This window comes from Erpetoichthys calabaricus, chromosome 13 (genome assembly GCF_900747795.2).
Source record: "Erpetoichthys calabaricus chromosome 13, fErpCal1.3, whole genome shotgun sequence".
NCBI lineage: Eukaryota > Metazoa > Chordata > Cladistia > Polypteriformes > Polypteridae > Erpetoichthys > Erpetoichthys calabaricus.
In genome coordinates, this window is record NC_041406.2 from 102008987 (window position 1) to 102023605 (window position 14619).

At 40.4% G+C, this 14619-nt stretch overlaps 1 protein-coding gene across 1 annotated transcript in view; it reads right to left on the reverse strand.

The window, feature by feature from the left end:
* The window catches only part of fam83hb (family with sequence similarity 83 member Hb), a 117770-nt gene that overhangs the window by 65508 nt on the left and 37643 nt on the right, over positions 1-14619 (reverse strand). The window lies entirely within an intron of this gene.

Genomic DNA, 14619 nt, shown 5'->3' on the forward strand with positions numbered 1-14619 from the left:
TATTTTAGCAGCCAGGACTGAGAGACTAGTCAGGATTGAGGATAGCTGAATGTAGCAAAGTACAGAGATATCCTTAATGAAGACCTGCTACAGAGTACCCTGAATCTCAGAGTGGGTTAAAGGTTCACCTTCCAACAAGACAATGCAACTAAGCACAAAGTGAAGACAACACTGGAGTGGCTTAAATCAAATCTGGGAAAAGTGAGAATGTTTTTAAGTGGCGCAGCCACAACCTAGAATTGAACCCAATCAAAAATCTTTAGAGTCCTGAGAAAAGGTGTATGTATGTTAGGGATGCTCCGATCAGGTTTTTTAAGGCCAATACTGATCATGTTATTTGAATGGCTTCCTAAAAGGTAAGTTGAAAAGAAGGTAAAAACAAAACAAGGCCAATGTATTAATTATCATATTGGCATAGATTATGGGACAAAGACATGTCAAATTAAAACGGAAATGATCCAAATAAACTGTTCACTTTGAATGCACTGCTGAAGACTCATTTTATTGTCCCTTCCCTTCGGACAGTTTAGCAAATGTATAGATTTAATGCTTCGTTGGTTGGTAGAATTATGGGGTGTCTTGGGATTGTTTGGGTTACAAAAAGTGTGCAACCATAGGAAAACGGTTGGAAAACACTGCTCTACTTACACCTTTGATCCTGGCATGCAAAAAAAGATCTCTACAGCTTTTATCTCGCTTAAAAACCTGACACAGTACATTGCTTGGATGGTTATGTTGCATTCTTTGTATAAAGTAGAGAAAATACTACAAACTTGAATTATGGTTAAGGACAGATATTTCACTTCTGTTTCACAGAATTTGTCTTTATATTCGGGCAGTCAACGCTTTCAGCTGGCTAGGAAACTGGCAAGTTAAATACAGAGGTACTAGAAACTTATTTTGGTTTTAGTGCCACTCAAAGAAATCTTGTTTAGCAATTTTGTGATAAAACATTGATTTGATCTTCTTACAGAAACATGAAATGGAAAAAAAGTCATTTTTGTCTTTGCAACTTTTCTCTAGCATTGCACCATGACTGCTATAAACCCATCCCCTTTCCTGACACTCCCCTGCACCTATGTCAATATTGTCACACACGTGCATGGGAGACAATTTACAGGTTCAAAAAGTGTTATTTGTCAGCCAGACCAGGGGTTGGCACTCTCACCTGGTCCTTTCTCCTCTTGTTCCTCTGCAGTTCAGCCAAAGACCCTGCCTCTCAATGACATTACCATCGGTCCACCCACTGTTCACGTTACTTCAAGAAACCCCCGATGATGTAATTTCTGGTACCCAGAATCCACCGTACCACCATATCAGTTCCTGTTGCGGCCTCCCTGACTCCACCTCTTCCTTTGTTCCATGATGCTTAAGATCAGTATACAACCTGTTAGCCAGTTCAGTTGTGAACTCTGCATCTACTGTATAAATATGTGTTTCTTTTATTTTGCTGTGTTTTTAGGTATATGGGGTGGCCATCCCTAAACCTTTTTATGTCTGCTTTTTTTTTTTTACTACAGTAGGTATAAATCAAGAAAATCTACAGCAGTTCTGCATACTGACATGCAATGTATCGTTGTGAACCACATAATACAAAATGTTAAATCTTTATAAGAAAATCATGTTTTTTTACATTTTTAAAAGGTAGTGTACACACTTAACTTATTTGTACTCTTTCGTAATCATAAAAAAAACATGAAAATGCCACCCTGACCAAAGCACAGCAAGAGGCGTTTGCTTTGTTGCTGGCCAAGGAGGCGACAATATCTTTTAATGTGTTAAACAGACCACATTAAACCACAAAAATTAACATGTTAACTTTCCCAGGCCTTATTTTCACAAAATCAATTAATTCATATTGGCAATTAAACACTGCTTAAATGTAAATATACAAGTCTTATAGATTTTAATCATTTTAAATCATTAACTGTACAGCTTTTTTGCTGATAGAATATCCATTTACTATATTTATATAGGTGTGTCTTTTTTCTTCAGTGTATTAGCTAGACATTTGTAATTTTAAGCTGTAATTACAAATATGGATTATCATTTTAATTATGTAGTACTTGTTTCTTATCAAAACTTATGCTGTTTGACACACCGCAACAAATAATTGCAGTACAAATGTTTAAAAAAGCTGCAAATGTATCAAATGCTCGTAAGTTCTTCATCAAAAAGACACAAAACTAACATGCTTAACAGGTTTATAAGTAAAAGATGCATTTTGTTGTTAAGCTAACAAGCCAACTGTTTACTAAACAGCAAATGCGTCTTTATCTTTTCTTTTTCCAACTGAAAATGTGAGCTGCCAAACTCAAATGGTGTTCATTTTAATTTAAAGAACAAAATAAAAAGGTCTGAATTCATTAAAGTAGCTTTTCTTGCTGTTTGTCGAATTGCATGTGACAACCCCTCGAATTCAATTTATTGCTCCACTTTCTTTAACATGATGACTATGCTCCCTTGTAAAGCAAGCCTCAGCTTGTTGCACTTTGTTTACATTGAATGAAGTTTGCTGCAAAAAAAAAAAAAAAAGTGTTTTTTTAGAGAAAATCCCATGATTTAGATTGCCAGCTGATTGATCCGATCATCCCTTATGTGTGTATACAGGAAGATGCAGATGGATGCGTAGCCTGACCGCATGGCTCTTGTTCTCTTTCCCAATCAGGGAGAGGAAATAATGGATTGACCAAGGAGATACCACCTATGAAGAACAGTTCATCTCCCAGTTTGACATGTGGCAGTACGTACTCCTATGGTTGGCTAGTGTTTGAAACCTACAGGGTTGCACAGGACTCTTAGCTTGGGAGGGCAGCCCTGTTGTAATCCTTGGGTGCTGCCAGAGGGCAGTGAAGGGAAATGACTCTTGTTTTATCTCGGTTTGGAATAACCTGGAAGTGCTTCCTGCGTACATTGTTGTGGCACCAGAAGTACTCAGAAATACAGCATAAAAGGAGGCATCTCGTCTCACTCTGGAAGTTGGAGTTTGGAAGAGATGAATAAAGTGCTGGAGGAAGTGGAGGAAAGAAAAGAGATGATTGTGTTTGTTGACATAGTAATAAGCCTGCACAGGGTATTTGGTGAAAATAAAAAGGTCTGAGGTTTGGGGCTCTGGGATGCCCCCATAGGTTACACTATCTATCTGTCTTTCTGCATGCCTACCTACATATCTATGTTATTACATAACAAGTCCTCTTCTGTCAAATCTTAAAAATCCATCTTATTCAAATCCATTTGAATACTTTATTAAAAACATGGCTTAAAACTTGCTTGGACATGAAAACAACACTAGTAATGGGTGAAATGGTTTGAGACTTGTGTTTTAGAGCAGAACTTAGTACCCCTCACACTGATTTTTTTATTTTTATTTTTTAAACTATTTTCATTGCCTTTCCCTTAGATTTTTTTACCATGTTGTGTTAAGAATGTTTTCCATTTAGCACAGTTCGAGCGGACAGAGATGCAAGTACCTGTGGGAAGCACAAAGGAGGAGGACTCGCTCTCTATGTTAATACACGGTGGTGTAACTCTGGACACATTAACGTCAAAATCGCCACTTGCTGCAGGGATATCGAACTGTTGGCCGTAAGTTTACGTCCCTACTACTTGCCCAGAGAGTTTGGACATGTCATTGTTGTCATCGTGTATATCCCTCCTCGGGCGGACGAGGAGTCAGCGAGTGACATCATCCATTCTGCTGTTGCTAAGTTACAAACGCAGCACCCTGAGGCGCTTGTGCTAATCGCTGGAGACTTTAACCATGTGACGCTGGACAAAACATTACCTGCATTCTCCCAGTATGTGGACTGTAACACCCGGGGAAATAAGACTATTGATTTACTGTATGCAAACGTTAAAGACGCATACAGCGCCACACCGCTGCCTGCGCTTGGGAAAGCAGATCATAACCTGGTTCTGCTTCAGCCTCACTATAAACCAAAAGTGAGAGTCCTACCTGTAACCACACGATCATTCAGGAAGTGGACCCTGGAGGCTGAGAATACTCTGAGAGAATTTTTTGGAACTACAGACTGGGATATACTGCAGGGATCTCATAATGAGAACATTGAGGAAGTTGTTGACTGCACTACTGACTACATCAACTTCTGTATGGACATTGTAGTTCCAGTAAGAACTGTACGCTGCTATGCTAACAACAAGCCATGGATTACAAGTGACATCAAGGGCCTTTTGAACCAGAAGAAAAGGGCTTTTAAAAACGGTGTTCAGCATGAGCTCAAGCGCGTGCAGAAGGAACTCCGAGTCCAGCTCAGGGCGGCGAAGGAGCAGTACAGGAGAAAGCTGGAGCAGAAGTTGCAGAATAACAGCATGAAGGAAGTGTGGGATGGGATGAAGATCATCACTGGCTGCAGCTCGAAGCGGGGTACCACCATTGAGAGAGACGTGAAGAGAGCAAACCAAATGAACAACTTCTTTAACAGGTTTGACCACCCTAACCCACTCTCACTCTCACCTCGGAGTATTGCACCCTCCACACATCCTTCTGCTGATAGCAGCATAGGAAAGACATCTCCACCCATAATTACAACAGCGCAAGTGAGCAGAGAGCTGAGGAGACTTCGTGCCAGCAAAGCAGCGGGTCCAGATGGAGTATCGCCACGACTGCTGAAGGTCTGTGCATCGGAGCTAGGGGGCCCTCTACAGCGCATCTTCAACCTGAGCCTGGAACAGGGGAGAGTCCCGAGGCTTTGGAAAACATCTTGTATCACCCCAATCCCAAAGGTATCATGTCCTAATGAGCTGAATGACTTTCGGCCTGTTGCTCTGACATCACATGTGATGAAGACCATGGAGAGGCTGCTGCTTCACCACCTTAGGCCACAGGTTCAACACGCCCTTGACCCTCTGCAGTTTGCATATCAGGAGAAGGTGGGAGCAAAGGATGCCATCATCTATATGCTACACCGATCCCTCTCTCACTTGGACAGAGGTAGTGGTGCTGTAAGAATTATGTTTCTAGACTTCTCTAGCGCCTTCAACACAATCCAACCTCTGCTCCTTAGGGACAAGCTGACAGAGATGGGATTAGATTCATACCTAGTGGCATGGATCGTGGACTATCTTAAAGACAGACCTCAGTATGTGCGTCTTGGGAACTGCACGTCTGACATTGTGGTCAGCAACACAGGAGCGCCACAGGGGACTGTACTTTCTCCGGTCCTGTTCAGCCTATATACATCGGACTTCCAATACAACTCGGAGTCCTGCCATGTGCAAAAGTTCGCTGATGACACTGCTACCATGGGCTGCATCAGGAATGGGCTGGAGGAGGAGTATAGAAACCTCATCAAGGACTTTGTTAAATGGTGCGACTTAAACCACCTACAACTGAACACCAGCAAAACCAAGGAGCTGGTGGTGGATTTTAGGAGGCCCAGACCCCTCATAGACCCAGTGATCATCAAAGGTGACTGTGTGCAGATGGTGCAGACCTATAAATATCTGGGAGTGCAGCTGGATGATAAATTAGACTGGACTGCCAATACTGATGCGCTGTGCAAGAAAGGACAGAGCCGGTTATACTACCTTAGAAGGCTGGCGTCCTTCAACATCTGCAATAAGATGCTGCAGATGTTCTATCAGACAGTTGTGGCGAGCGCCCTCTTCTACGCAGTGGTGTGCTGGGGAGGCAGCATTAAGAGGAAAGACGCCTCACGTCTGGACAAACTGGTGAGGAAGGCAAGCTCTATTGTTGGCATGGAGCTGGACACTTTAACATCTGTGGCAGAGCGAAGGGCGCTCAGCAGGCTCCTATCAATTATGGAGAATCCATTGCATCCACTTAATAGTATCATCTCCAGACAGAGGAGCAGCTTCAACGACAGACTGCTGTCACTGTCCTGCTCCACTGACAGATTGAGGAGATCGTTTCTCCCCCAAACTATGCGACTCTTTAATTCCACCCGGGGGAGGTAAACGTTAACATTCAACATTATACATAGTTATTGTCTGTTTTTCACCTGCATTATTATCATTCTTTAATTTAATATTATTTATTGTATCAGTATGCTGCTGCTGAAGAATGTGAATTTCCCATTGGGATTAATAAAGTATCTATCTATCTATCTATCTATCTATCTATCTATCTATCTATCAATAAAACATGGTGAATTCTTGATTCTTTCCTTACTGAGAAACAAGATACAAAGTAAACCATTAAATAAAAGCTTAGATGCATTCGGAATCATGGAATATGTTGACTTGTGCATAGTTTTTGCTTTAACTGAATCCTTTTGATTTGCGTCCTCATAAAGTGGCATATAATAGTTTTTATAATTAACCAGTAACGGCGCACTGCATGATAAAATACAGTGAACACACTTGACTTGAGCATTCATAGTTTTCATATTCTTTGTCTGTACATTTAGCATTTGTTTGCTCAGAGGTTGATGTGCTTGCTGCTTCCTGAACAGCTCTTCTTTTCTCCACCCTAGCAGCCTGCTTTCGCCGGCATCTTTTCACGTTAAAACTGATTAAGTCAATGTTTATGTTACAATTACTTAGTACATTTTTTTAATTTTTCACTTAAGCTGGCACTTAAGCCTTCAATCTGCCTCAAGAATGATTTAAGATAGGAAGAGGTAGGGGAAGTGACGGCGAAGGTGGTAGGGATGAGAACGATGCCCGTATGCATGCACTGCATGGCCGCCCTCCTGGTTGATTCTACAATAAAATAAAATAAAAATAAAAAGAGGAATAACCTTGGAGGTCAATCATCACTCTGAAAGTGGATAGAAGACATCACACAGTATATGTGCACCAAATTTCAGGTCAATAGGTCAAATGGTTTGCGAGCTACAGGTGATTTAAAATCCTGGCCAGACAAAGCAACAGCCACAGTAGCATATTATATCTAAGATAAAGCCTAATAACAAAAAACAATGTATGTATACACAATGCAAAGAGTACCCTAACAGGGCACGGTCATAGTTGACATCAAGATCGCACAGGACAGAGCACTTCCCAGAAATGGAGACAAAGAGATTGGGAGCAATACATACTGGTCATCAGAAGGCACTTCTACATGCTAGTGTGAGAAGACAGAAATTTTAGGGGCCAGTAGATCAGGTCATCAAGGTACTGTCTAAGAAGTAAAATCTTTGAGAGCACCAAACTGAGAATGAAGTCATCCTGAACTAAAATAAATGTCTTCAGAATGCTAGAATGAACAATACCAAATTGGACAGGATAAAGACAGGCAACCTACAACAGGACATGATGGTTGACACTTCTTCAAAAAGACAGAGGGGTGGTGTGGGAAGGTTAGCATAAAACATCTCAGCCAGCAGGTGACATCAGAGATATCTGCAGACAGCTCAGATGCCACTATGGAATATGAAAACAGATTATATGAAAACTACCTAAGAGAACACTCCCCTAATACTGTGATGAAGAATGCAGATGCAATCATGGTACAGACTGCTGGTACCACACTATATCCTGAAAATATTTTAACATATTAAGAGAAATGCACTTAAGGGTATGGCTAGACTTGATTACACATGTGAGTGTGTGGCCACTCTGTCCCACCATAATACAGGTATGTAGTGGTGAAATAAAAGAAATTCAGGTGGAATGTACAGGTGGACATACCTCTCTCCTCTTCTGACTAACTGTTGTTCCAAAAGCCCTTATCAATAGCTTTCTCTCTCATTTATAAGATACTGATATGTGGCAACACAGATTCCACATAAATACAAATAAGAACAAGCTTCAGGTTTTCCAGATGCCTATTGCTCAACAAAAACATGTTGATTCTAAAGTCCGGCTAAAATGACAAATACATTTCTGTGTTCCACCTCTAGCAATTCTGATGATTCACATTCATCTGTAAATTTAATTTAAAACTATTCCTGTAGGATAAAACTGAGTTCTTGTCTTCCTGCTCCAAATTAGACTTTAAATTCTTTGTGTATTTTCAAATACATAATCTATAGCCAACAGGCACATCGTAGACGTCAAAGAGAGGTGAAAGAGCTAAGGATTACAGGATTCTGTTTGTAATCAGTAAGGGTGAGAACCCGAATATAGCACTATTGTGTGGGCATGTGTATATACATATAAGTATATATACATATAAGTATATATATATATATATATATATATATATATGAATGGAAGAGAAGGTCTGTGATACGGTTTGCATATTTGCAGTTGGAGATCCACAAAGGGAGAAAAAACGAATCACGTATCATAAAATAGTTTTATTCCTGAGCTTTCAACCCCTATCAGGGGTCTTCATCAGAGGATAATGCTTAGACTTACAAGAATCAAAGGCAATATATAGCAACACGTTCAGGCTGGAGGTGACTAAGTCCGTATGATCAAAAGGGGGGGGGGGGTTTACCGTTAAATTAAAGTGCATATGTCCTTCTTAAGTTGGCATATGCTGGGTTTATGTCCAAGTGTCTGTTGATGGCATTTTCATCTGATAGCCAAGACTCGGCCAACTCTCTGGCGCTTTTTGTACTGGCCTTAAATTTTACTTTCACGTTGTCCCAGTTGAAAGTGTGTCCTGTCGATTTAGTATGTGCATATATCAAAGATAGTTAATTTAACTGATGGTATACATGGTGAATGTTATGCAGCCTGCAATCGCGTTTGAAATGGAAATTACGTATGACCACGCGATATGGAAAACGTGTATGAAACGGAAATTATGTATGACCACAGAACATATTATACGCCATTTTTATATTGTCTTTATGAATTGTTATTATTTGTGTGAGAGTTATTTTACTGATATTGAAAAGAACACAAACACACCGATCTATCCCATAGAAGTGTGCTCCACGTCGCCCTCTTCCAGCCCTCCTCTCTGGACTACAGCGCTGAGATGTCCGCCGCCAGGCACGTTCCAACAGAGAAGTTTTATTTATTCATCTACGTGACTGTCGCGGAAACTGCCACATTGTAACTTTTTTTTAGTTGGCAGTACTTGATAGTAGAAGAGATGAGGAAAACAGCTTTGTCTTTCTACTTTTTAATTGCGCTGAGCTGTAAACAATGTGAAGACAAGACCGCCTTCAGCGGCCAGGGGTCGTCAGAACAAAGTGGATACTGGGAGGCACGGAATGTCGGGCTGCTCCGCCGGGTCGAGAGTGCCGCAGTTTCAGGCAGCGTCCTCTCTTCTCGCATTGTTTGTGACACTTCAAGTGCCCCATCGGCTCCTGGAAGAGTAGAAATCTTTGCGAATGAGTGTAATCGGCGCCATCGAAGCACAACTCTGTTTGTAAATTGCCCTACACGACTACTTACTGTCCCTTAAGGTGAGTTTGGGTCACTAAAACCCCGCAACATTCAAGGTTGCTTTTGTGATTAATTATTTTAAGAAGTAAATCACATGTACATATTGCAAGGTTGTCAGGCAGAAATTTGGACGATCACATAGAAAATGTAATTTCTATACCACAGCGGTCGTGTAGCGCCTTTCACAAGTGATCTACTACCGAGAGATGATCCAAATACATTTTAGCTGCTGTTAGTACTACTTACCTGTTGTGTTATAGCACCTTTAAAATGTAGTTAACCCGAAACCACTCCAGTGGTGCTCAATGTATCTTTACTTCCTAAATGTTAATGTTTTACTGTTTAATAACTTATAGACTACATTTTTTTTTTTTTCCCCTTGCACTCTGTGAGCGAAGCCACTGGGTAATCAGCTAGTGTATATATACACACACATACATACATACATATATACACATACACTACTCAAAACAATTAGGGGAACAATTAAATCACACATCAGATCTTGATAAACAAAATACTCAGTTGCAGAATCTTTACTGAGTAATACTGTGTAATTGGTTCAGAACATAATAATGTTACAACAGCCAATAGAAACCAAAATCACCAACACCTTGAGGACCTGATTCAGCATCAAAATCAAAAACTGAAATCACAGACTGATCCAACTTGCGTGAATTTCATCACAGCAATACATAATGTGACTCAGTAATGTATATGACCCCCATGTACCTATATGCACTCCCAACAATGTCTGGGCAGGCTCCTGAGGAGATGGTGGATAATGTCCTGGGTGGGGGGGGGTCTCCTCCCAGACCTGGATCAAGGCATCAGTCAGTTTCTACAGTCTGTGATGCTACTTGGCAGAGTCAGATGAACCGATACATAACGTCCCAGAGGTTCTCAATTGGATTCATGTCTGGGGAACGTGCGGGCCAGTTAACAGCATCAATGCCTTCATTATCTAGGAACTGCCTACACACTCTGGCCACATGAGGCTGGGTGTTATCCTGACCAGGAGGAATCCAAGGCCCACTGCACTGGTTTAAAATATGACAATGGCTCTGAGGATTTCATCCCAGTACCTAACAGCAGTCAGGGTACTGTTGCCTAGCACATGGAGGTATGTGCCTCCCCTGACCATCATTGACCCACTGTCAAGCCAGTCATGATGGATGACATTGCAGGCTGCATAACATTCACCATGTATACCATCAGTCTCTAGACTCTTTTACGTGTGTCACATGTGCTCAGTGAGAACCTGCTCTCATCTGTGAAGAAAACGGGGCGCCAAAGGCGGACGTGCCAATCATGGTATTCTCTGGCAAATGCCAATCGAGCTGCACAATAATTCCCTGGGAGCTCAGGTCCCACTATAGGACATCAGGCCATCATGCTATCATGCCACCCTCAAGGAGTCTGTTTTGACAGTATGGTCAGAAACATGCACACCAGTAGTCACCTGGAGGTCTGGGCTCTGGCAGTGGAACTCCTGTTCCTCCTCTCACAAAGGAGCAGATACCAGTCCTGCTGCTTAGTTGATGCCCTTCTACGGCCCTGTCTAGCTCTCACCGTCTAACGCCCCATCTCCTGGTATCTCCTTACACACAGCAAACATTCTTGCAATGGAACATATGGATGTGAAATCCTGGAGGAGCTGGAATACCTGTGCAACCTGAATCGACTGTTGGTACTACCTCATGATACCATGTTACAGAGAAGAATCAGTCAGGAAAGGATATATATCACACACATACACACACATATACATATACACACACATATAGTACAGAATAAACAAATCCTGTTAAATGTGCCAAGAGTTAAACATAACTCATAAAACAAATAGATACAGTGCCTATAAAAAGTACTCACCCTTTTGGAAGTTTTCACATTTTATTAAATGTACTATACAAAATTGAATCCCAGTGGATTTAATATGGCTTTTTTGAAATCAACTACATAAAAAGACCCCTTAATGTCAAAGTGAAAACAAATCCAAATCTGAACACAAAAAGAATGTATGAACTCCACACAGGCTGCATCTGGGCTGGGAGCTGAATGCCAAGAGTAAAAACAGCCACAATAATGACAGTTCCACAAAGATATGCTAAACACTACTGATCATAGGAGTTTTAAGACAGAAACAAATTCTGAATCCTTTGCACACTGAAATGTGCTCCATGTTTACTCTTTCAGTTGGCAATCTGCTTTCACTGTAAAACCACACAATCTTATTAAGATTTATTTTTCCTATTAAGAAAACACAAGTATTATCATAAATATTAGCAATATTTAAATCTTGCAAAACTTTCAAATGGCACTCAAACACCTGGGACCTCATGTATAACGCCGTGCGTAGAACTCACACTATAACATGGCGTAAGCACAAAAGCGGGATTGTGCATACGCACAGAAAAATCCAGATGCAGGAATCTGTGCGCACGGAAAATTTCACGTTCTTCCACTACATAAATCCCGATCAGCGTGAAAAGTAACGCACATGCACGCGCCTTCTGTCCCGCCCCAACTCCTCCCAGAATTACGCCTCTTTGAATATGCAAATCAATATAAATAGCCTTCTGTGAAAAGACAATGGGAAAAGCACAGGGGAAAATATAAGAATTTCAGCGAATACCAAGTGGAGGCAAAGGAAAAACGTACTATTTGTTGGTGTAAACAGTGGTATAATCAACAAAAGAAAGTTGATCGAGTGACAGAGTGTCGGAAATACTCGAAAGATCAAATTCACAAAGTCGCACAGTGCCCGAAATAAAAAAGAAATCACATATCAAAGTCGCTGTGAAAAGGCGAGTTGTAGCCCACCGTCTGAGTGTCATATGAAAGCGTATTAGGGTACAAACAAAAAACATAGGCACACAGTGGGAAAAAAGCACGAAATGTCAACTTTAATCTCGAAATTTCCACTTTAATCACGTAGTTCATTTTGCCATTAAAGTAGAACATCATAAACTTCATCTTAAAATCGTTTATTTTACTAGTTTCTCAAGTAGCATGTTAAAGTCTTTTTTCTGTATTTGATCTTCTATGTGCTCTACGTGTGTGAATCACTACATGCTTCCGTTCTTTCTCTTTCTCCGACAGGACACAGAATGCATTACATTCGAGATATTACAGCTCTCTGAATAATTAAAATACTGAGATGTATACGTGATATCATTTTCATGATGATAGGAATGAAAGCATGTTATTAAACATGGGAACACAGTGGCGCAGTGATTGTTCATATCTCACGCAAGAGGCTTGCGGTGCCATGTGCGACCTTCGATGAAATAATTTATTACAGAAGTACTGTCTCTTTCAAACGTACTAACCTCCAATTCCTGTCCATACTTTTCTTTCTCCAATCGCCACACAATCAGCTCTGTAATAGACGTTAAGCCATTTGTAAGCTTAGAACGCCGATTCTTCAAAACTTTTAAGGAACATTGAAATATCTTCGTAGTACATGTTTAATTATTCTATTCGTCTAACCTTCCAGTGTCGCGTCAGCACCAGCAAGAATACAGCGCAAGGCAGGAGCTATCCTTGAACTATACGCTGCGGCACCGTGTCCTCACATGTTTAATTATTAACAATACAGATTATTTAAATGAAGTTAAAGTTTTATCTGTATACTATAAGCAACATATTTTGCTGCATTTCATCTTAAAAATGATACTGTCATCATACGCGCTTTATAAAGTAGCGCAGGTTGTGCAATATTATAACTGTAGTGCAAGTTTACAGTGAGGTGATTGTACTTATAAGTACAAACAGTTCTACAAGGAGCACTTGATGGACTGATTGAGTGCGTTTATAGTTATTGGGATGAAACTGTTTCTGAAACGCGAGTGAGAGTACTGTAATATGGAAAAAGATGATCCGCAGTGGCAACCCTTAACGGGAACAGCAAAAAGAAGAACAAGACGCAGTGAGAGTAACAACGCTAAAGCAGTTATGGTATTTGGAATACTATGGCTATTCCCTGGCCCATTATATTGCTACATGTTAATTACGATCAGATGCATTACACTAATAAACAATATGCAGTTAATTTCAGTGTATTTATAAAGCCGCGTCAGGAATGTGGAGCTAAGAAAGAAAGGATGAGCACACAGGAACAGTAGTTTGACCATTCTGTGGACCATTATATTGTTACAGGTTAATTACAATCAGATGCATTAAATTTATGAACGACATGCGGTTAATTTCAGTGTATTTGATAAAGCCGCCTTCGTGGATGTGGATCTAAGAAAGAAAGGGTTATCACACAGGAACAGTAGCACTGCTTTGACGCTGGGTGCCGCCAGTCTGCAAAACCGAGCGGAGAAATTGCGTATGCCAAGGTATGAGTTACCGTGGAAATGTGCGTGGCTTTACGCCAAGTTTAGGTTTTATACATCGCGATTTGAGCATGGAAAGGTTCGTACGCAACATTTCTGTGCGTACGCACCATTTATACATGAGGCCCCTGGTCAGTTGGCATCCAAGTTGGTAGTATATAGTTAAACGTGAACCACCTGGCCGACAGAAGCCTTATTTCAGATTTACAATGTAAAGCAGAGGTCTTTACAAATGGGAAAAAAAAAGACCTTAATCATTATTTATTCTTTAACCATTTATAGCAAATAAGGATCACTTCTTGGGTAGGTAATCTCAGTCGATTAGCTCTTTTGTTTAGAGCACAAATCCTTAAAAGAAATTTTTTTCATTGCCATGATGTAAACTAGCAGCACTCCATTTGAAGGTGCTTTCTGCCTTGAACCAGATACTGTCAAGGTAGGATCTACCTCCCTATGACCAGTGAACTGGATTGAAAAAGTTTAAAAATGGACTGGATCATGCAAGTCCACGTCAAAGAAGGCAAACACCTCATAATTCCAGCAATATTATGTAAAAAAAAAAAAAAAAAAAAAAAAATATAAAGCATATTATATCATTGTCAGTGGAATCACACTACTTGGTGTCCCTGGAAAAATTTCAAGTAAAAACTGTTGAGTAAAACAACCTTTAAAAAGAGAATAATCACCCTCATCTGTCTCAAAGTGTTACTCCTAATTTATCATGGCACTGTATAGTGGAGATGTTCTGCTTGTTGGTCAGTCATGCAAATAAGGATTTCACTGTACCTTGTACACATGACAGTACTACAACTACAGCTATCTACATTTCACAAAATGCTCACTTTAACAAAGTATTATTGCTTTGAGTGATGTGAAAACGTGTGGTTACTTTTTTAATATATTAGCAGATACCCATTATAGATAATTGCAAAAAATTACAAAATAATATGTACATTTCTTGAATTTTTAAATTGACAAAGCCACTTTCAGAAAGCAAGTGTGC